Source organism: Sus scrofa, chromosome 4 (genome assembly GCF_054392235.1).
Source record: "Sus scrofa isolate SSC_HxYL_T2T_F1_AM1 chromosome 4, Sscrofa_HxYL_maternal_Yorkshire_Landrace_v2.0, whole genome shotgun sequence".
NCBI lineage: Eukaryota > Metazoa > Chordata > Mammalia > Artiodactyla > Suidae > Sus > Sus scrofa.
In genome coordinates, this window is record NC_139386.1 from 21,758,053 (window position 1) to 21,779,875 (window position 21,823).

The 21,823-nt window shown below is 39.1% G+C and overlaps 1 protein-coding gene and 1 non-coding gene across 4 annotated transcripts in view; both read left to right on the forward strand.

Annotated features, from left to right (window-relative positions):
- Nucleotides 1–21,823, forward strand: part of LOC110260233 (uncharacterized) — a 748,649-nt gene that overhangs the window by 665,263 nt on the left and 61,563 nt on the right. The window lies entirely within an intron of this gene.
- On the forward strand, nucleotides 11,871–11,949 carry LOC146403723 (small nucleolar RNA SNORA76). Its single transcript, XR_014845025.1, has one exon. It is a non-coding gene; the product is annotated as a small nucleolar RNA SNORA76 (small nucleolar RNA).

The window sequence follows — 21,823 nt, forward strand, 5'->3', positions numbered from 1 at the left end:
CACAAACTGGTTTGACACAAGACACTCATTTTTTAAAATAACATCCATAATGTACCCATTGAACCCACTTTAGGAAATGCAGCTCCAGATGGACCAGATGTATTTTCCACCTTCGAAGCTTACTTTGGAGAAGCACATAGAGGTGCACAACACAAAACAGGAGTAAACAACACGCAAATGTGTGTGTCTGTGTTTGTGAACAGAAAGTAAAAAATAAATATGAGCTGATTGCACAATTTCATTGTAAGATGATTGGCCTTTCATTGGAATGATGATGTAACATGTCCTGAATTGCCATCCAGTCTAGGACATATAAAGAAAGTCAGGTGGAAGGCAAATTTTAAGAAGTTCTAAGGTTGGAGTTCCCATCAAGTGGCACAGCAGAAACGAATCCGACTAGGAACCATGAGGTTGCAGGTTTGATCCCTGGCCTCGCTCAGTGGGTTAAGGATCTGGCGTTGCTGTGAGCTATGGTATAGGTTGCAGACACAGCTCAGATCTGGCATTGCTGTGGCTGTGGCATAGGCTGGCAGCTACAGCTCTGATTTGCCTCTTAGCCTGGGAACCTCCATATGCTACAGGTGCAGCCCTTAAAAAAAAAGAAAGAAAGAAATTCTGTGGTTGATGAAGAGTCCTTACTTCTCCTGTTTATGCTGCTCACAGCTCCCCTAAACTCCCCCTTACTAACTTCTGATCCCTTCAATTGCCCCCAAGAAGAATCTCCAGCTGAATCTCAAAGTCTGGCTCTACCTCAGTATCTATATGGTTGTGATACTAAATGTTTATTCTGCAGCCCATCCCCTCATAGGCACATGTTTCACTTTAAGTCAAAAAGGGGCCTGAAAGACCAGGCTATACTCATATTTTATAGGCTCATTATATTTATGTGATTTGGTTGTGTTTAAACAGCTAAATCAAGGCAGGTGAAGGAGGAGGATGAAGGCACAGGATCTCCCAGCCCCAGCCGTTGACCTCATCATCCATTGTCCTCCCTTTGCCAACCTAGAGAGGATGTTCTCAAAGCCGATAGGTTAATTCTATTTAAAGATTCCATTTGAGGAGTTCCCGTTGGGGCTCAGTGGTTAACAAACCCAACTAGTATCCATGAGGACACAGGTTTGATCCTTGGCCTTGCTCGGTGGGTTAAGGACCCAGCGTTGCCATGAGCTGTGGTGTAGATCAAAGACATGGCTCAGATCCCACATTGCTGGAACTGTGGTATAGGCTGACTGCTATAGCTCCATTTCGACCCCTAGCCTGGGAACTTCCATATGCCATGGATGTGGCCCTAAATAGACAAAAGACAAAAAAAAAAAAAAATCCATCTGTCATGTATGCCTTCATCACTTTCACCCACACTCTGGAAGTTAATAAAGACTGTCCAGGAGCAAAAGTTTAAAATGATCACATACACTCACTTCAGAAAAGAACCCTACTGAGTTATCAATGTAGATATGAATTTTGTTCCACCTCTTCAGAATCATTCCTGGCCCTGCATGTGCAGCTCCCACAAGCTCAGGTGAAATAGCAGTGCTCAAGCTCACCAGGAGGCAAATGAAAATATATTGATAGTCTTTGCCATCCTTTTTTTCCAAAAATATTCTAAGCTAAAGATTCTGCAGCTATTAAAGCCCAAGGGATTCATTAATTTAATTGCTAACAGTGTATGCTTTCAATCTACTGTCATTGAAAAATGGCTGATAATGATGAGCTAATTCTCACATGACCTACAGTGAGAATTTCTTTTCACATGTCTCTATGAAACTAAAATCTTTTTAAAATTGGGAATAGATTAGGAAAGAAAAATACAAAAGAGATTCAGGTCAGCTTGAAAGAAAACACTCCTTGTCTCCTCACCTCTGCCCCCCCTAAGATAATTCTTAGGACATTTTAATCTCCCCAAAGAAGGAGTTCCAGCTTTATTCCAAAGTCTGGCTCCAGCTCTAGGTATATTTATGGTTATAATTTTTAAGCTGTAAAGTGCTATGTAATAGGCCTGATGCATTGTGGGCAACAAATAAATTCTCATTTAAGGAGAAAAATGGGCAAATAGTATTATTATTATTTGCCATCTTGTATTTTCTTCTTTTATCTACCTAAAGCAAGGCTAAGGACTGTTCAAAAAGGGATACCTAAATAATTTGACAATGTTTCCTACTTAATGCTTCTGCTGCTCAGTCCTTGTGTCCCAGTTTTTGTCACTAAGTACCTTCTGTTTTGCAAAAACTATTTCAAGTGTGGAAATGAGAAGGAATCATGGAGTGAAGAGACACCTGAGCGATAGAAAGCAGAATTCTAACAGAAATGAATACTACAAGGGCAAAAACATGCTTATATTTTCCCTCATTACTCATTGTCCATCCTCTACTCCTCTTCCATATTTCTAGATGTTTCTACCCATAAACTGAAGGAACATAAATCCATTTTGATAATCTTTTTCATACAATTACGTTCCCAAAGCTATACCTCTCCTGGCTATCATTTTAAAACAATATCAGAAAATATAGAACAAAGAGTTCCCATTGTGGCTCACTGGGTTAAGAATCCAGCTAGTATCCATGAGGATGCCAGTTTGATCCCTGGCCTCGCTCAGTGGGTTAAGCATCTGGCACTGCCACAAGCTGCGGCATAGGTCGCAGACTAGGCTTGGATCTGGCATTGCTGGCTGTGGTGTAGGCCAGCAGCTGCAGCTCTGATTTCACCCCTAGCCTGGGATTTCCGTAAGCCACAGATGCAGCCATAAAAAGACCAAAAAAAAAAAAAAAAAAAAGGAAGAATATAGAACAAAACCATCTGTATCAATTAAAAATATGAAATAAAGGAATTTGTAGCAAAGGAACTATTTTTTGTCTGATTTTAATTTCATATACATTTTTCTTTGGTATATACCTTCAAATTTTAAAAAATAAGCTAAAATGTGAGAAGAATATGCTAATATAAAATAAGTAATAGGTGGGCAAGTAACTGGTACAAAAGTTCAGAAGAGAAAGCAGCCTGGAGATGATTCTGGATCTTCTCCAGAGTAAGCTAAGTCCATACAATTTCTGTAAGTTTTACAAAGAGTGAAACTCTTTGCTACATACTTAGCCACTATGGACCCAGAGGGTGGAACAGTAAAACTTTTTGTTTTGGTATTTTTTAATTGGAGTATAGGTGATTTACAATGTTACATTAGCTTCAGGTTTACAGAGATGTGAAACTGCTTTATACATATACATATATCTGTTCTTTTTTCCCACATAGGTCATTACAGAACATTGAGTATACTTCCCTGTGCTATACAGTAGGTCCTTATTAGTTATTTATTACATATATATGTGTGTGTATATATATTAGTGTGTATGTGTTAATCCCATCCTCCCGGTTTATCCCTCCCCCCACAGTTTCCCTTTTGATAACCCTAAGTTTAATTTTGAAATCTTTGAGTTTGTTTCTGTTTTATAAATAAGTTATTTTTTATCCTTCTTATTAGATTCCATATATAAGTGATAACATATGATATTTATCTTTCTCTGGCTCACTTCACTTAATATGATAATCTCTAGGTTCATCCATGTTGCTGCAAATGGCATTATTTTTGTTCTTTTTATGGATGAGTAGTATTCCATTATATATATGTACCACATCTTCTTTATCCATGCCTCTGTTGATGGATATTTAAGTTATTTCCATGTCTCGGCTATTGTAAGTAGTGTTGCAGTGAACATTCGGGTGCATGTATCTTTTTGAATTATGCTTTTTGCCAAAGAAAACCTTTTGATTTAAATGAAATCTGCATTGTACATGGTCTTTTGAAATTATTTGATCTTGGAATTCCCACCATGGCTCAGCAGGTTAAGGACTTGATGTAATCTCTGTAAGGATGCAGGTTTGATCCCTGGCCTCACTCGGTGCGTTAAGGATCAGTGGGTTAAGGATCTGGTGATGCTGAAAGCTGTGGTGTAGGTCACAGGTGGAGCTTTGATCCAGTGTTGCTGTGGCTGTGGCATAGGGCCCAGCTGTGGCTCCAATTCAACTTCTGGCCCAAATACTTCCATATGCCATGGGTGTGGCCATAAAAAGAAAAAAAAAGAAATTACTCAACCTTTCATAAATATATATAAGCTAGAAGCAGTAAAAATATTTATCAAGTAGTATCCTGTTTGTTTTCTTGAATAATTTAAAATCATTTGCCATTAGATAATTTTTTTTTTGTCTTTTTGCCTTTTCTAGGGCCGCTCATGTAGCATGTGGAGGTTCCCAGTCTAGGGGTCTAATCGGAGCTGTAGCCACCAGCCTACACCAGAGCCACAGCAATGCAGGATCCGAACCACATCTGCAACCCACACCACAGCTCACGGCAACACTGGACCCTTAACCCACTGAGCAAGGCCAGGGACTGAACCCGAAACCTCATGGTTCCTAGTCAGATTCATTAACCATTGCACCATGATGGGAACTCCCATAATTATTAATATGCAACAAAATGCCATTTAAAAAAGCTTTGAGAAGCTTTAGAGGATTGAGTATTTTCTTTTTCCCAAAGAAGTCCAACATCAACATCATTCCTAGCTTTTTTTCCCCTCAATAAAATTGCCTACTATTTTTTGGCAAGTGCCCAAGGACAGCACAAAGTTATCCTTAATTTACCCCAAAGCTACATGGTGTCCACCCTGGACTCTAAAACAATGAGTCTAAGCCTTGAGGCTGGAAAGGAGTGACTTCTGCTGTCAGCACTCTGGGCTTCTCTCTGTCCCAGCCTTGGATCGTAGGACAGAGTGGAAGTGCTTAATTCAGAAGCTACCTACTCCTTTGGAAGTTTACCTCAGGGGTCTTGCAAACACTGAGCTACTTGGCACCACAAGGAACTTCCCAATAAGAGGGCGGGCTAAGAAGAATAGTTTCATTCAGACAAGGAAAACAAAACTGAAACAGGAAACACCGGTCAATACTTTTGATCTCCAGGGACAGAAATCCAATTAAAACTAACTTAATCAGAAAGAGAATTGGTTCATGTTACTGGAAAGTCTAGGAGAGAATTTGGCTTCAGGGTTTCCAGAGGATCAAAAATTTTGACCCTCACTCTCTCTAGCTCTCTTTATTGCTCCTGCTCTCATAGCTATTTCTCAAGAAAAAATTGCCCTCATCCTCTCAGACTGTAGCCTGAGGATGGAATGGACAAAATGGACAAAGTGTTGAGTATAGGAGAGTGAAGTTTGAAGAAAATCTGGCACATCTTGATGTAAGAAGTCAGCGATTGGATATATGAGCATAGAACTCAGGACAATGGGTTCAATTAATAATTTTCATAGGGCACCATGAAATAATGACAGCAACATTTACTGAGCATCACCTGTATGCTTGGCACTTTTAAGCAGGAAACTTCATTGAACACTCAAAATTATGTGAGTCTCAGAGATTTAAATGACTTGCCCAAATTCGCATAACTACAAAACCATGGAACTGCCATATTCCAAAACCCTAGTCAGTCCGTATGACTTTTGTACTGGACACTCTTAGACATCAGCCACAGTGTTGGCCGCTGAGCCCTCATAACTGTCCTCTCCCTAAATTACCCTCCAGAAAGTGAGCTTCTTCAAGAAAGGTATTTCACCCCAAGGTATGCCCCCTTGCTAAAAGGCACCAAGATCCAATCATCTTGCCTCAAATTGGGAGACTGCAAAGAACTTCCCATGGGCTCTTCAGAGGCCTCTGTTACAAGTGCATCACAAACTTCAGTTTCTGCCCAATTGTACTTCCCCCACTTCCTTACATGTGTTGTTCCCAAGCCTACCCATGGTCAAACTCATATACACAAAACTCCATTTCAGATTGTTTCCAGGGAACCAACCTAAATCAAGTTCAAACCGGTGCTGTTGACCTTTGTCATAAACTACCTCTTCAGCTCAAGCGCGTTGACTTTGTCAGCTTAGCGCTAAAGAGATACTGTGAAATGAATCATGAAGTTTTGAAAATGAGCAATTTCCAAACAGGGGACAAAAAATGTTCTCATGACATACTCAGAAAGGTAGCATAATTTTATGTGAACTGTGGACCTAGTCAACAATTTTTCAAGGTAAATATTTTATGTTCTCTATTACAAAGCCAAGCAGAAGGCCTTCATCATATTGGTTTACTCTTTCCTGTCTCCCTGGCAAATTAAACTGTTTGATGAACAGCCTGCATTTAGCAGTTTCTCCTTTATGGAGTTTTGCAACATGGAGCTTGCCTGCTCTTCAGAAACTGTTTAGATACAAATTATTTTCTTAAGGAGTAACCATGGTGTCCTGCACTTCTAGGTCTGGGAGAATTTGTTAATATTCATTGAGTCCTGTGGTGAACCACGTAGACACAGTGTTGCCAGGCCTCAACTTCAATCTGAGTTGCAACAGAAACCACACAAGAAAGACAAGAAACAAAGAGCACTTGTCCATCTAGTCCTTGAAGGATGCTTCAAGTTCATCTAGTATTTCTAGAATTTTCAGAAAGTGATCATTTTTTTTCATAGATTCTCTCTCATAATTTTCAGTAGAAAAGACTAGCCCCCAAGGTATGACTTCTGGAATTCCATAAAGGCCCCCATGTTCTCCCAAATATCTCCTATCATTGATTTGAGGATATTTGCAATGCCACCATTAGACATTCCTTCTCTAATATCTGTCAAAGGTGGCCAAGGCAATAGCATGCCTTTAAACCTTATTCTATGGCAGTTCATTGTAAATAGGACTGAGTTTACCGCCAACTTTTCAGAAAGGGGGTATTGGTGACTAAGTTGTTGGATAGAGGAATGGGGTAGGAAATCCACAGTGGTAGAAAAATTATCTCTTCAAAATACTTTACAGGCATGACCTTGTTTGGTTCTCAGCTAACCCTATATTATCCTTATATTGTCCTCCTTCATTGGTAAGGAAACTGAGTTTTAGAGTAGTAGATAAATTGTCCAATGTCACATACCCAGAAAGCATCAGACATGGGCTGCTTGTGTGGGCCTGCCCAACTTATAGTACCATCCTCTAAACACTTTGGACTCAGAAGACCGGGTCATCAGGGTAGAAATGTGAAGGATGAAGAGGAAACAGGAACTAAAACACAAAGAAATACCTAGCCTCATAGGCGCCATTGCATGATGCTCTGGGACCACACAAAGTAAGACATGAAGTTGATGGGGCCCCGGGATAAATGGCTCCTTCCCAGAAGATGGACAGTCCCCATAAGGTAGAAAGGCTACCTCCTCTGCAAACAAAGCCAGAAACATCTGTAAACTCACTGAAACCTCTAGTGGAACATACACTCTGGATTGTAGATTCTTAGCTGTTTAGTACATCATTCTGGCCAACAGTTTCCACACTAACCAGCATTAGGCTGCTCTGAACAGGACTTGGGAAACAAGTAGAGAAGGGAGTCACCTAAACCTATCCAGTATGGGTGTTCCTGTCAGTTCTCTATATGAGGCTACAGATTCATTCCCAAGTAAAATAGCATTTTCTTTGGGATTATCTACTGCTACATTATCCACAGTGCCCCTGCCTGCAACACCAGCAATGCTTAAGAGTTTAACATATAAAAGGTACTCCCAGTTGCAATAGTCTTAATTCTCCAAGTATAATAAAGCCTTATTTGTATCACTGGGTTTAGACAAAGTTGATCCAATTATCCCCAAATTTATACTGTTATCTATTCATTAACCACAACTCTAGTACTAACCTTTTCTCATCCTGGAATGTTAGATGTGGAGCTCAGAAGTTTTATGTACTGTGATGCAGTGGGAATATAGCATGTGATTAAAAACATGAGTTTTGTCATGGACTTGGAGGATAGATTTGTGGTTACCAAGGGGGAGGGGAAGGGAGTGGGATGGACTGGGAATCTGAGGTTAATAGAGGCAAACTATGGCACTTGGAATGAATAAGCAATGAGATTCTACTGTATAGCAATGGGAACTATATCTAGTCACTTGTGATGGAGCATGGTGGAGGATACTGTGAGAAAAATATATATATATATATACATACATACATATATGTGACTGAGTCACTTTGCTGTACAGTAGAAAATTGATAGAACACTGTAAAACAACTATAAAGGAAAAAATAAAAATCATTAAAACATTTTTTAAAAGAAAGCTGATAGTAACCATAAAAATAAAATAAAAACATGGGTTTTGGAATCAGAGAACATTTTCTAGCACATGGGCTTGAACACATTCTTTAATCTTTCGGCACCTCAGTTTTAATAAGGGTAAACTGGAGATCAGTAGGTATCCACTAAGGCTGCTGTGAGAGTCAAAGAGATAAGGTATATAAAACCCTTAGAGTTATCTCTTTAATACTCACAGTATCACTGTATTTGAAGGAAGGAATTGAAAATGATTTACCGTGAGATTCTGGACATCTACATGGCAGTTTAGAAGGAAAATACATTAGTTTGGCTGGAAAAAAAAAACACTAGAATCAACAACTTATTGTAATCAAATGTTCAGGGAAAGATGGCATTTGGTGCTATTATATAGTTTACCCAGAAAAAAATTACAGCAAAGAGAAAATGAAAATCAGTCAACACTTAGCACATTCTTGTTCTAATTAGTAGAGAGATTCTTAACCTTTACTGTATTAAATGTAAGAGAAAACACCCTTATTCACATAATTTTTAGTAATTTTTTAAAGATAACATTCCAGTCAAACCTTTTGATGATTGAATGATTAATTATTCCCACCAAATATTGGTAACTTGTGAAGTGGTTTTGCTTTTAGAGCTCCTTTACCAATTTTCCTTGGAAAAGAAAGGGTTTTTGTCTACCGGGAAGGGAACATGTTTGTGGATCCTGTCCAAACCTCTTTTATATTTGATGACTCATGTCAGAGTAATAAAAAATCCCAAGAGAAATGACTTTCTACTGAGCATCACATGTGCTCAGCTTAGTATATATTTACCAGGACTTTTTTCAAAGACCAGACATTATGACAGAACCACTTTGAAGAGTTCAAAATCTATCTCCCTGCTCCCTGACTAGTTAAGTTTATTCTACAATACTTTTGTGACATTTTAAATAGCTCATCCTTTAGCTGAGATGGGAATTCTATGAGGAAATCTCTGGAAGAATAAAAACAAGAATATGTGCAGATTGAAAAGGCAATTTAAAGTGCTATTGTGACCATGAATACCCCACTGGACTAAATACAGCTGTGTAAACCCAGGATGGGAGGTATGTAAACATGGATTTGACATTGAGATGCTGCAGAGTTTGGCTAGAGCTCAGATCATACTCTTGGGTTTTAATTATCAATATCACCCACCATGTATTTGACCTAAACAAAATATATAGTTGTCCCTTCAGATACATCTGTGTAAAGTCACATGGGATAAAGGAGGTCTTTTGGCATGCAACATCTGAAATTTTGGCTTTAATGGAGACATTCTTCTAAGGATCAAAGAGTAAGAAAATGGGGGAAAAACTTGTAGAGAAGAGTAAGAAAAGGCAGAGATGCCAAAAATTTTCCTTCTGGTCCATTAATAGATACTAGCACTCTGCCAATGAATTATTGTAAATAAATTAAGGGAACCTATTTGTCATCACTCTGTAGGCTTCTGAAATTCTAAAAAGCCTGAAAAATAAAATGCTGATTATTTTCACTTGTCAAAATCCTGCTCATCCTTGGAGTTCCCACTGTAGCTCAACAGATTACAAACCCAACTAATATCCACGAGGATGCAGGTTTGATCCCTAGCCTCACTGAGTGGGTTAAGGATTCAGCATTGCCACAAGCTTCAGCAGAGGTTGAAGATGCAGCTTGGATCTGGCATTGCCATGGCTGTGGCATAGGCTGGCAGCTGCGGCCACAATTGGACTCCTAGCCTAGGAACTTCCATATGCTGCAGGTATGGCCCTAAAAGAAAAAAAAAATCCTACTCATCCTTTAAGACACAGATCAAACATCATTCCTTCCATGAAGTCCTGAACACCCATGCCTAGGAATGGGTTTACCCTACCTGAAATCTTACCATGCCAATTTTCTCTAACATACATAAGAAAATAAGCTGAATACCAAGGATATCTTGGTAGACTTTACATCATCGTTGGAGTCTGGCTCTTCCACTCCTAGCTAAGTATTCTTGAGCAAATAGGTTCACCTTTCAAATCTAATAATGACAATAATGATAACATGTATTGAAACCTTATCATAGACAAAGCTTCATTTGTAGTACTATATTTCTAAGCCTCATCACAACCTACAATGTCGTGTTTTGTTTTGATTTGTTTTTAACTTTTTAGAACCGTATCTGTGGCATATGGAAATTCCCAGGCTAGGGGTCCAATCAGAGATGCAGCTGCCAACTTATGCCACAGCAATACAGGATCTGAGCCCCATCTGGGACTTATGCCACAGCTCATGGCAATGCCAGATCCTTAATGCACTGAGCGAAGCCATGGATCGAACCTGCATCCTCAAGAATACCAGTCGGGTTCATTCCACTGAACTACAATGGAAACATCTATAATGCAGTTATGATTGTTCTCAACTGCAAAGCCAAGGAAACCAAGTAGTTAAATAATGTAAGGCAGCACATTTAATAAGCTGGTCGTCAATTTTCAACAACTGTGCATATTCCATTTCATTATCCTGCCTTTCTCACTTCACCTGCCACTTAGGGTGTCCTCAGCAAATAGTAGTTCTTATCACATACAAGCTGAAAATACCAATTTGTTTAATGACTCACAATATAGGCCCTAATGGGGAGTTTTAAAGACCATATTCACCACTCAGAGATCCTGGATTTTTCATTTACTGTAGGCAACCTGAGCCTCTAATTTCACACTCAGGAGCAAAAGAGCTTCAGAATAATATATCAGAGGCTATAAATTTTCAACAAGATTTGATACATGACATTTCTCTTTTATTTTTTTCTTAATGAAAATAAGGCCATCTCCATAGACAACACTTTTTTTATTACTCAATGAATTTATTACATTTATAGTTGTACAATGATCATCACAATCCAATTTTATAGGATTTCAAACCCCAGCACATCCCCCCACCCCCAGAACTGTCTCCTCTGGAAACCATAAGTTTTTCAATGTCTGTGAGTCAGTATCTGTTCTGCAAAGAATTTCATTGTGTCCTTTTTTCAGATTCCACATGCCAGTGAAAGCATTGGATGTTGGTGTCTCATTGTATGGCTGAGTTCACTTAGCATGATAATTTCTAGGTCCATCCATGTCGCTAAAAATGCTGGTATTTCGTTCCTTTTAATGGCTGAGTAATATTCCATTGCATATATGTACCACTTCTTCTTGATCCACTCCTCTGTCGATGGACATTTAGGTTGTTTCCATGTCTTGGCTATTGAAAAGAGTGCTGCAATGAACATCGGAGTACATGTGTCTTTGCGAGTCATGGTTTTCTCTGGACAGATGCCCAGGAGTGGGATTGCTGGATCAAAGGGTAGTTCTATGTTTTCCACAGTGGTTGCACCAATTTACAATCCCACCAACAGTGTAATAGGGTTCCTTTTTCTCCTCACCCTCTCCAGCAATGATTGTTTGTAGACTTTTTGATGATGGCCATTCTGGCTGGTATAAAAGGTAGTACTTCATAGTGGTTTTGATTTGCATTTCTCTAATAATGAGGGATGTTGAACATCTTTTCATGTGTTTTTTGGCTATCCATATGTCTTCTTTGGAGAATCGTCTGTTTAGAACTTCTGCCAATTTTTCAATGGGTGTTTTTTTTTTTTTTTTGGTATTGAGTGGTAGGAGGTGTTTATAAATTTTGGAGATTAATCCCTTGTCAGTCGATTCATTTGCAGATATTTTCTCCCATTCTGTGGGTTGTCTTTTCATTTTGTTTAGGGTTTCCTTTGCTGTACAGAAACTTTTAAGTTCAGCCTGAGCATGGCACAGAGCACGCACTTGCGCATAACTGGGGCCGTCTGTCCCTGCAGCATCGGCCCTTTTAACCGTGAGCAACATAGCAGCACAAAAAAAAAAAAAAAAAAAAAAAAAAAAAAAAAAAAAAAACCACAGAGAGAGAAACTATTAAGTTTTATTAAGTCCCATTTCTTTATTTTTGTGTTTACTGTTATTATTCTAAGAGGTGGATCTGAGATGATGTTGCTGTCATTTATGTCAGAGAGTGGCCTATGTTTCCCTCTAAGAGTTTTATAGTATCTGGTCTTATATCTAGGTCTTTAATCCATTTGGAGTTTATTTTCATGCATGGTGTTAGGAAGTGTTTTACTTTCATTCTTTCCATGTGGCTGTCCAGTTTTCCCAGCACCACTTATTGAAAAGGCTGTCTTTTCTCCATTGTATAATCTTGCCTCCTCTGTCATAGATGAGTTGGCTGTAGGTGTGTGGGTTGAATTCTGGGCTTTCTATCCTGTTCCAGGGATCTATATTTCTGTCTTTGTGCCAGTACCATATAGTTTTGATGACTGTTGCTTTGTAGCATAGTCTGAAGTCCGAGAGCCTGATTCTTCCAGCTCTATTTTTCTTTTTCAGAATGTCTTTGGCTATTCTGGGTCTTTTGTGCTTCCAAACAAACTTTAAAATATTTTGTTCAAGTTCTGTGAAAAATGTCCTTGGTAATTTGATAGGGATTGCATTGACTCTGTAGATTGCCTTGGGTGTATAGTCATTTTGAAAATATTGACTCTTCCAATCCACGTGCATGGTATGTCTTTCCATCTATTTGTGTCATCTTTGATTTCTTTCATCAGTGGCTTGTAGTTTTCGGAGTACAGGTCTTTTGTCTCTTTAGGTAGGTTTACTCCTAGGTATTTTATTCTTTTGGATGCGATGGTAAATGGGATTGCTTCCCTAATTTCTCTTTCTGATCTTTCATTGTTAGTAGATAGAAATGCCATTGATTTCTGTGTATTAATTTTTTATCCTGTGTCTTTGCCAAATTCATGGATGAGCTCTAAATTCTGGTAGAGTCTTTAGGATTCTCTAGGTATAGTATCATGTCATCTGCAGATAGTGATTGTTTTACTTCTTCCTTTCTGATTTTGATTCCTTTTATTTCTTTTTTTTTTTTACTTTTTTTTTCTCATGTTATTTTAGTGATACTGTAATTCTCATTTTTGAGAGATGGTTCCTCCCTTCTTTTATTTTTTATTTTATTTTATTTTATTTTTTGTCTTTTTGCTTTTTCTAGGGCCACTCCCATGGCATATGGAGGTTCCCAGGTCAGGGGTCTAATCAGAGCTGTAGCTGCCAGCCTACACCAGAGCCACAGCAATGCTGGATCCGAGCCGCATCTGCGACCTGCACCACAGCTCATGGCAATGCCGGATGGTTAACCCACTGAGCAAGGGCAGGGATTGAACCTGCAACCTCATGGTTCCTAGTCGGATTCATTAACCACTGCGCCACGACGGGAACTCCCCTTTTATTTCTTTTACTTCTCTGATTGCTGTGTCTAGGACTTCCAAAACTATGTTGAAGAGTAGTGGCGAGAGCAGACATCCTTGTCTTTCTTGTAACTGATCTCAGCAGGAATTCTTTCAGCTTTTCACCATTGAGAATGATTTCGCTGTGGGTTTGTCATTTATGGCCTTTATCATGTTGAGGTAGGTTCCCGTTATGCCCACTTTCTGAAGGGTTTTTATCAGGAAATGGGTGTTGGATTTTGTCAAAGGCTTTTTCTGCGTCTATTGAGAGGATCATATGGTTTTTATTCTTCAGTTTGTTAATGTGGTGTATCACACTGATTGATTTGCAGGTATTGAAGAACCGTTGCATCCCTGGGATAAATCCCACTTGATCGTAATGTACAATCCTTTTAATGTATTGTTGGATGCAGTTTGCTAGTATTTTGTTGAGGAATTTTGCATTTATATTCATCAGTGAAATTGGCCTGTAGTTTTCTTTTTTTCTGGTATCTTTGTCTGATTTTGGTATCAGGGTGATGATGGCCTCATAAAATGAATTTGGGAGTGTCCCTTCCTCTGCAATTTTTTGGAATAGTTTCAGAAGGATAGGTATTAGCTCTTCTCTAAATGTTTGATAGAATTCACCTGTGAAGCCATCTGGTCCTGGACTTTTGCTTCTTGGAAGTTTTTAATCAGTTTCAATTTCAGTTCTTGTAATGGGTCCATTCATCTTTTCTATTTCATCTTGGTTTAGTCATGGAAGATTGTACTTTTCTAAGAATTTGCCCATTTCTTCTAGGTTTTCCATTTTATTGGTGTATAGTTGCATATAGTGGTGTATTATGATCTTTTGTATTTCTGTGATGTCTGTTGTTACTTCTCCTTTTTCATTTCTAATTTTATTGATTTGAGTCCTCCCTCTTTTTTGCTTGATAATTCTGGCTAAGGGTTTATCAATTTTGTTGATCTTTTCAAAGAACAAGCTTTTTGTTTCATTGATCTTTCTATAGATTTCTTCATTTCTATTTCATTAATTTCTGCTCTGATCTTTATGATTTATTTCCTTCCACTAACTTAAGTCTTGTATGGTCTCTCTTTAGCTGCTTTAGATGTAAAGTTACCTTGTTTATTTGAGCTTTTTCTTGTTTCCTGAGGTGGGCTTGTATTGCTATAAACTTTCATCTTAGAACGGCTTTTACTGCATCCCATAGGTTTTGGAGTGTCATATCTTTGTTGTCATTTGCTTCTAGGTATTTTTTAATTTCCTCTTTGATTTCTTCAGTGATCCATCGGTTGTTTAGTAGCATGTTGTTTAGTCTCCATGTGCTTGTGTTTTTTGCAGTTTTTTTCTTGTTGTTGATTTGACAAAGAACACTTCTGACAATCCTTTGCTATATAAGTTCCAAGTGGATTCATCTGAGCATGATAAAAATGTCAAAAAATTGCAATCTCACATTTAATGACCACAATTAATATCATACATAAATATTGGGAGTTCCCATTGTGACGCAGCTGAAATGAATCTGACTAGGACCCATGAGGATGCACGTTCAGTCCCTGTCCTTGCTTAGTGGGTTGGGGATCTGGTGTTGCCATGACTCAGCTAGCATCTGCCATTGCTGTGGCTGTGGTGTAGGCCAGCCGCTGTAGCTCCGATCTGACCCCGAGCCTGGGAACCTCCTTATGGTGCAGCCCTAAAAAAAAAAAAAAAAAAAAAAAAAAAAAAGACAGCATATATAAATGCCAGCATTGGCTGAAACCTCACTATAAGTTGCACTTTTTTTTTTCTTTTTTGGCCACTCCCCACAATATATGGAATTCTCAGGCCAGGGATCAAATCTGAGCCATAGTTGCAACCTAAGCCATAGCTGCGGAAACACTGGATTCTTAACCCACTGTGTCTGGTCAGAGATTAAACCTGTGTCCCAAAGCTCCTAAGACACCAGTGACCCCATTGCATCACAGCAGGAACTCCTAAGTTGCACATTTTTATTCTGGATATTTTTTTAAGAAAAATTGAAAAGATGATTATATTTTAAGTCATGTCAAAGCTGAATAAGAATACCAAAACTGTATTTGGAGTAACCACTCTTTGGTCTAGAATACAAGTTTTCAGCTCTTTTTAAAGTCCTTGGGGCAAAGTTTGAATGTCAATTTAAGGCATGTACTTTGTAGCAGAAAGAATTCCTTTGAGGGCAACAAACTACTTGAGTTTAGCAACCTGGAGATTATATCTTATCTTGCTCTCAGCAATGATTTAAGAAAAGATGGTAAATTGTTCACATTAGGAGTTGACCCTGATGAAGCTAAACTTTCTCCATTGACAGCCGCTTGCCTTTGATACCAATCCAGTAAATTAGACCAGCAGACACACTTTTACTAATAACAGGATGGAACTATTGATACATAGAAGCAATGTGATATAACAACAGGAGCAAAGACTTCCAAGGAAAGAAGACAGAGGTCTGCACCCTGGCTTTGTATATACTTGAGCAGTTAATTAACATGCAACAGTGATTTATTCAGAGCTCAGCTTCTGCTGTGTATTATTTTAGGTACTAAACCCTGAACCTATTCTCTAAGTTTCTGTTTCTTCATGTTAAATCTAAAAAATAATGAAAGAAAATACAAACAAAGCACTTAGCAGAGTTCCTGGAATACAGCAGGTGACTGATAAAAAGTGGCTGATACGATAGTATTGTTTCTATGGCAATCAAAGTGGTCTAGATGAATTTTATTTTCTTTCTTATCAGATCTCAATCAATGTGGCTAAAGCTTAATTTTATTATTTTAGAAATACAAGCTTAGTCCAATTTTTAAACTTAAATTCTCGCATGAAAAAGGAAAAATTAGTCACCTGGATATTTTTCCAATAATATTAATCTGAAGTAATACTTTGGAAATCATTATCATCATTTTAGACTGAGTCAGTTATTTGGCATGATGCAATAATACTTGGATCAGGATACTTTCAATTGCAATTAAGAGAAAAACTCTACTCAAATAGCATAAATAATAAAGGAAATTTATTAGCTCATATTATTGAAAAGTAGAAACTAAAACACTATATATTATCACAATTTATCCTTATGATATGTCCATTAGCATCCCTATTTTGTGTGAAATAAATGAAGCTTAGGTTAAATAACTTATTCAGAATTCACAGACATTGTGTGGGAGTCAATATTTGAACCCAGACCATCTGATCCCAAGTCCATTCTACTTTTTTGTTTGTTTGTTTGTTTGTTTTTTAGGGCCACACTCTCAGTATATGGAGGTTCCCAGGCCAGGGGTCTAATCGGAGCTGTAGCTGCCGGCCTATACCATAGCTACAATAATTCAGGATCAAGGCCACGTCTGTGACCTACACCACAGCTTATGGCAATGCCAGATCCTTGACCCACTGAGCGAGGTCAGGGATTGAACCAGTGTCCTTATGGATGCTAGTTGGGTTCATTAACCCCTGAGCCACGAAGGGAACTGCGTCTACTTTTTAAACCGCTTAGACCAGTTCCTGGCATAGAGCACTCAACCAACATCCACTTTTCATAATGATCACTATGCTGTTTTCCTTTCCAAAAAAAACCAAAAATGGTGATTTTTTATCCCATTTTTTATTTTCTATTTTAACATTAGAGTGTCATATAGATATAGCCAAAGAATTTGGATTAATATACCGTATCACAATCAGTTTTATTTTTTGGGTCAACACATGCCTAGATCCAGACACAAAGCCAAATGTATTGGAGGTAATAAAATACCTGCTTCTCATTTTAAGTTTACAATGTATATATTTCTGTAGTTCTTCAGAGTTGACAAAGACATAGGACCTGTATTAGCTTATTCAGTCATTATAACAAACCTGGTAAGAATTTCTTGACTCCTGACTCAGACTGTCAGGGGTCAGTGCCCACAGTAAGAGTGGGCTGGCTAGAAATCTTCACACAAAATTTGAATATGTTCTGTAGCCCAGGGCCAGACCCTGGATTGTGGTAATTTGAGTCAGTTTCCCTCATTGATTCCCCACCGCTATTTTTTATGCCCCACTACTGGCTCTAAGGTTAATGCTAATTTTAAGAAATGCCAACTGCCATCTATAACACAAGAGTTAGACTAATAACACTTCCTGGGTCTGGATCAGACACTTAAAATAAAGCAACATGGAGTTCCTGTTGTGAGTTAGTCAGTTAAGAACCTGACACAGTGTCCAAAAGGATGCAGGTTCAATCCCTGGCCTTGCTTCAGTGGGTTAAGGATCCGGTATTGCTGCAAGCTGTGGTGTAGGTCATAGATGTGGGTCAGATATGGTGTTGTTGTGGATATGTCATAGGCTAGAAGCTGCAGCTCTGATTCAACCCCTAGCCAGGGAACACCACATGCTGGAGGCATGGCCATAAAAAGAAAAAAATTGAAAGTAAAAATAGACCAACATGTTCAAGCAGCTTGAAATGGAAGCTTGCTTCATAATTTCCTTTGTGTGGATATGAATAATATAAAAATACATAATACATTTTTTAGGGCCACACCTGCGGCATATGGAAGTCCCCAGGCTAGGAGCCAAATCAAAGCTGCAGCTGCTGGCCTGTGCCACAGCCACAGCAGTGCAGGATCCAAGCCTCATCTGAAACCTACACCACAGCTCACAGCATCACCAGATTTTTAACCAACTGAGCAAGGCCAGGGATCAAACCCACATCCTCATGGATACTAGTTGGGTATTAATCTGGTGAGCTACAACGGGAAGTCTGAAAGCCTTATCTGATAAATAAGTAAAGTCTTTGTCAGACACAGCTATGGAATTAATTGCATCTGGAATACACTCATGTCTCAATAGTTGATTTTATTGCTGCTTTTCCTAAAGGTAGTTTCCTTCACCTGTTTATGAATTTGGGCTTCTTTTGAAGGGAAGCTTTATGTTTAGGGTTTGGGTTATGGGCTTTGGTTCTCTGACATCTGCCTGGGAGCACACCCTCACTCACCCTCGATATTCCCCCTGCTATTGCTTCCTGTACTCATCTTTCTACATGCCCCCACCTGCCTTCCTCTGCAGTTGCCTCAATATGTCCCCCATGCCCAGCCACCAGTCCTAAACCAGGTCTTTTAAGGTTTGGAGGTTTGGGATATGTATCAGTTTCCTAAGGCTGCCATATCAAATTACCATGATCTTGGTACCTTCAAACAACAAAAATTTATTCCGTCCTGATTCTGGAGGCCAAAAGCCTGAAATAAAGGTGTTAGCAAGTCCATGCTCCTTCTGAAGGCTTTGGGAAAGAATCCTTCCTTGCCTCTTCCCAGTCTTGAATGGTTTCTGGCATTCTTTGGCTTGCAACAGCTGCATCAGTCCCATATCTGCCTCTGTCTCCATATGGCCTGCTCTGCTATGTGTCTGTGTGTCCTACTCACCTTATAAGGACATCTCAGTCACTGGGTGTAGGGACCACTTAATCCAGGATGATTTTATGTCCAGCTACTTAACTAGTTATATCTTCAAAGACCTTATTTCCAAATAAGACCACATTCCGAGGTTCTGGGTGACCATGGATTTTTACAGGGAAAGGGTTGAATAGATAAAACCCACTTTATCTATTCAACCCACTGCAGGTCACAGGACCTATAACAATACTAAGGAGAACAAAGACACAGTGACCAAGCCAATAGATGGTTTCATTCAGCTCCCAACTACAAGTCTGTTTCTAAGTACTTTGACCCAGCCAGTAATCTTCAGTATTTTCTCAGCTTTTTTTTAATGGTGTTAGAAGGATGTCTGTCATATAAAGGACAATCAGTCCCTTGAATAAACCAAATTCCTGGCCATCCCTGCTCATCAAGGGCATAGCACATCTTTATTCTGATCCTACCACCTGTTCATGTTTCTGTTCCATCTCTAGTTCTTGAAGATGTTTGCCTTGTTTTTGAACCCAGCTGTATCTGATAAGCTTTCTCCTTTTCCTTTTTATCTCTTATTGCAATATGTTTGGGTTCATCAAAGCACCAGTTGACTAATTATCTTGATGGGTTTCCCCTTCCATTTTTTAATCCATACTGTGTAAATCAAACAAAATAAGCATCTGTCACTTTGCAACCTCGGCTTAGGTCAAGCATCCCCAACTCCAACAAGTCTTCTCAGACTCCACAGACAGAGAAGCTGACTCTGCTTTGTACTCACCTCCTTTGCAGCACTTGCTGAATAATAGCACCATTTTCATGTGTTTGTTCCACCTTTGGACTGTGAACCACTTGAGAGCAGAGACCCTGTTTTTTCATCTTTATGTACCTCTGATAGCACAATAGATGGTTCCCAGCAGCCTCTTATGTGCTCACTGAATGAATGACTGAGCAGAGCAACTTCCATAACTTCACCAGTCCTGAGTCTCATTTAATCACATTTCCGCCTTTGTCTGCATCCCCAATAAAATTCCTCCAATAAATATTCTTCATTTTCAAAACACTGTCTGCAGTGTTTTGCTCTGTACCTTGACTAACATAAAATTTCAAAGCCCTACTTTTAGATCATTTTCACTTGGCAATTAGGTTTTAGTAAATAAATTTAATTCCCCTGTTACGATTTTTATTCAATGAGAAAACATCTCAGAAACAAGTTACCTTTTCTTAAACGGCTTTAATTTTCTAATGGCTAAATCATTATAACTGTTCATTAACCCCCCTGTAAATAATATAGCAGCTGTGAATATTCTATACATGCAACAAAGAAATATTTTTAATAGAGGACAGGGGAAGTGTCGTAAATAATGAGAGTTGTTGTAAAAATTAATGCTTCTGCATTTTACAGTTCATCTGCAATGAATTATAGATTACATTTTAAAGCATGCTCTGGACTCCCTTCTCATAAAAATTATCAGCAGAATGACAGCCAAACTCATTCTGTAACCCACTGCCCTCTGGGAAGTCATGCTTCTAGAGGTGGCTGGGAAGAGTGGGATGGGGTATTATAAAGCCTATTTACACCTTTGTCTTCTGCTTCTGGCAGCACAGATGTGCAAACAGATTCTCAGAAACTCTGCCCCAAATATCAGCCTGGTCAGCAGCTCCTTTTGAAGCAAAAACACAGCCCATCTTTTCTTTGCTAAATTGAGCTTTGAAGGGTAAACTCTGCTTAATGACATCTCCACCTGAAACAGTCCAGGTTTCTATGTTAAATTACGTTCTACTTAGGAAACAGCACAAACAATGGAGTTTGAGAGTTGGAAATGTTTTCAATTGTTTGTGTGCTTTCCTTGTGATGAGTAGGTTCCATACACCTTTCCAAATGCCTGGATACCAGTGAAGAAGAGTCATAAGTACATCATAGTACAGCTCTCAAGGTTTCATAATTAATGTACAGCCACCAATGGGTCTTCCAGCCTGTGTGTTTTCACGGAACAGCATAATGGGTTTGCCTGTGCACCAGTGTGTTGTGGTGGCCTATGACCTGCACAGGATAAAAGTAAGATTGCCCACTGTGACTGGGGAGAGAGAAAGAGAGTTAGCAGTGGGGAGAAGGAGCATAGGAAAGTTGTGGGAACCTAGGTAAAAATCAATTTAAAATAATTTGATTTTTTCCCAAATGTCTGGACTGAAAGCCTGAAGCACGGAGTCCTTATCCCAGCTCAGTCTCTGAGCCTCAGTTTCCTCACATAAAATGAGAGCTTTGGATGAGATAGCTTCTAAGATCCCTTTCAGAACCAAAATTTTTTGAGTCAAAATGTTTTTTAAATTAAAATCCATTTGGGAGTTTCTGCTGTGGCACAGTGGGTTCATGATCTGGCTTGTCTTGGTGGAGACACCAACTAACAGTGGGTTAAAGGATCCAGAGCTGTCCCAGCTGTGGAATAGGTCACGGCTCTGACTCGGTTGGTTCCCTGGCCTGGGAACTTCCATATGCCACAGGGGCAGCCGAAAAAGAAAAAAAAAAATTACAATCCATTTTACTTCTTAGAAACTTTTGTATTTGGAGGATATGAAAATTTAGACATACTGGCATCTTAAATACCATCCCTTTGTCCCTACTCCCACCCAGTGCTTCTGGTATAACCAGCTCCACCCCATCAGCCTCCCCTTCAAGCTCCAGTTACATAGTAGGCCTGAGCCAGGGTGGCACATCTCAGTCACCAGAAGAGCTTTCTTAAAAAGACACATGCCATGGCCTGCACCTCCAGATTCAAACCCCATAGCCAGGGAAGGGGCCAGGACTACCATATTATATGTCATACAATACATATTTTTTTATGTCAATGAAGAATCATGTGGGAAATGAAGTCTTTGCACCTTTAAAGGTGTTATTGTGAATTGAAAATGACATTTAGGCGGTTTATTTGGCTGAAGAATCTTTTAGGTCCAAAGCCCGTGGCTCTTTCAGATGAATTCATGGCATTTCAAGAGCTCCCCTTACCCAAACATCCCTCAGTATTTACAGATATGTACTGAACCTCATTCTAAGGCAGAAAAATGTCTTCATAGTGGCCGTGGGCTA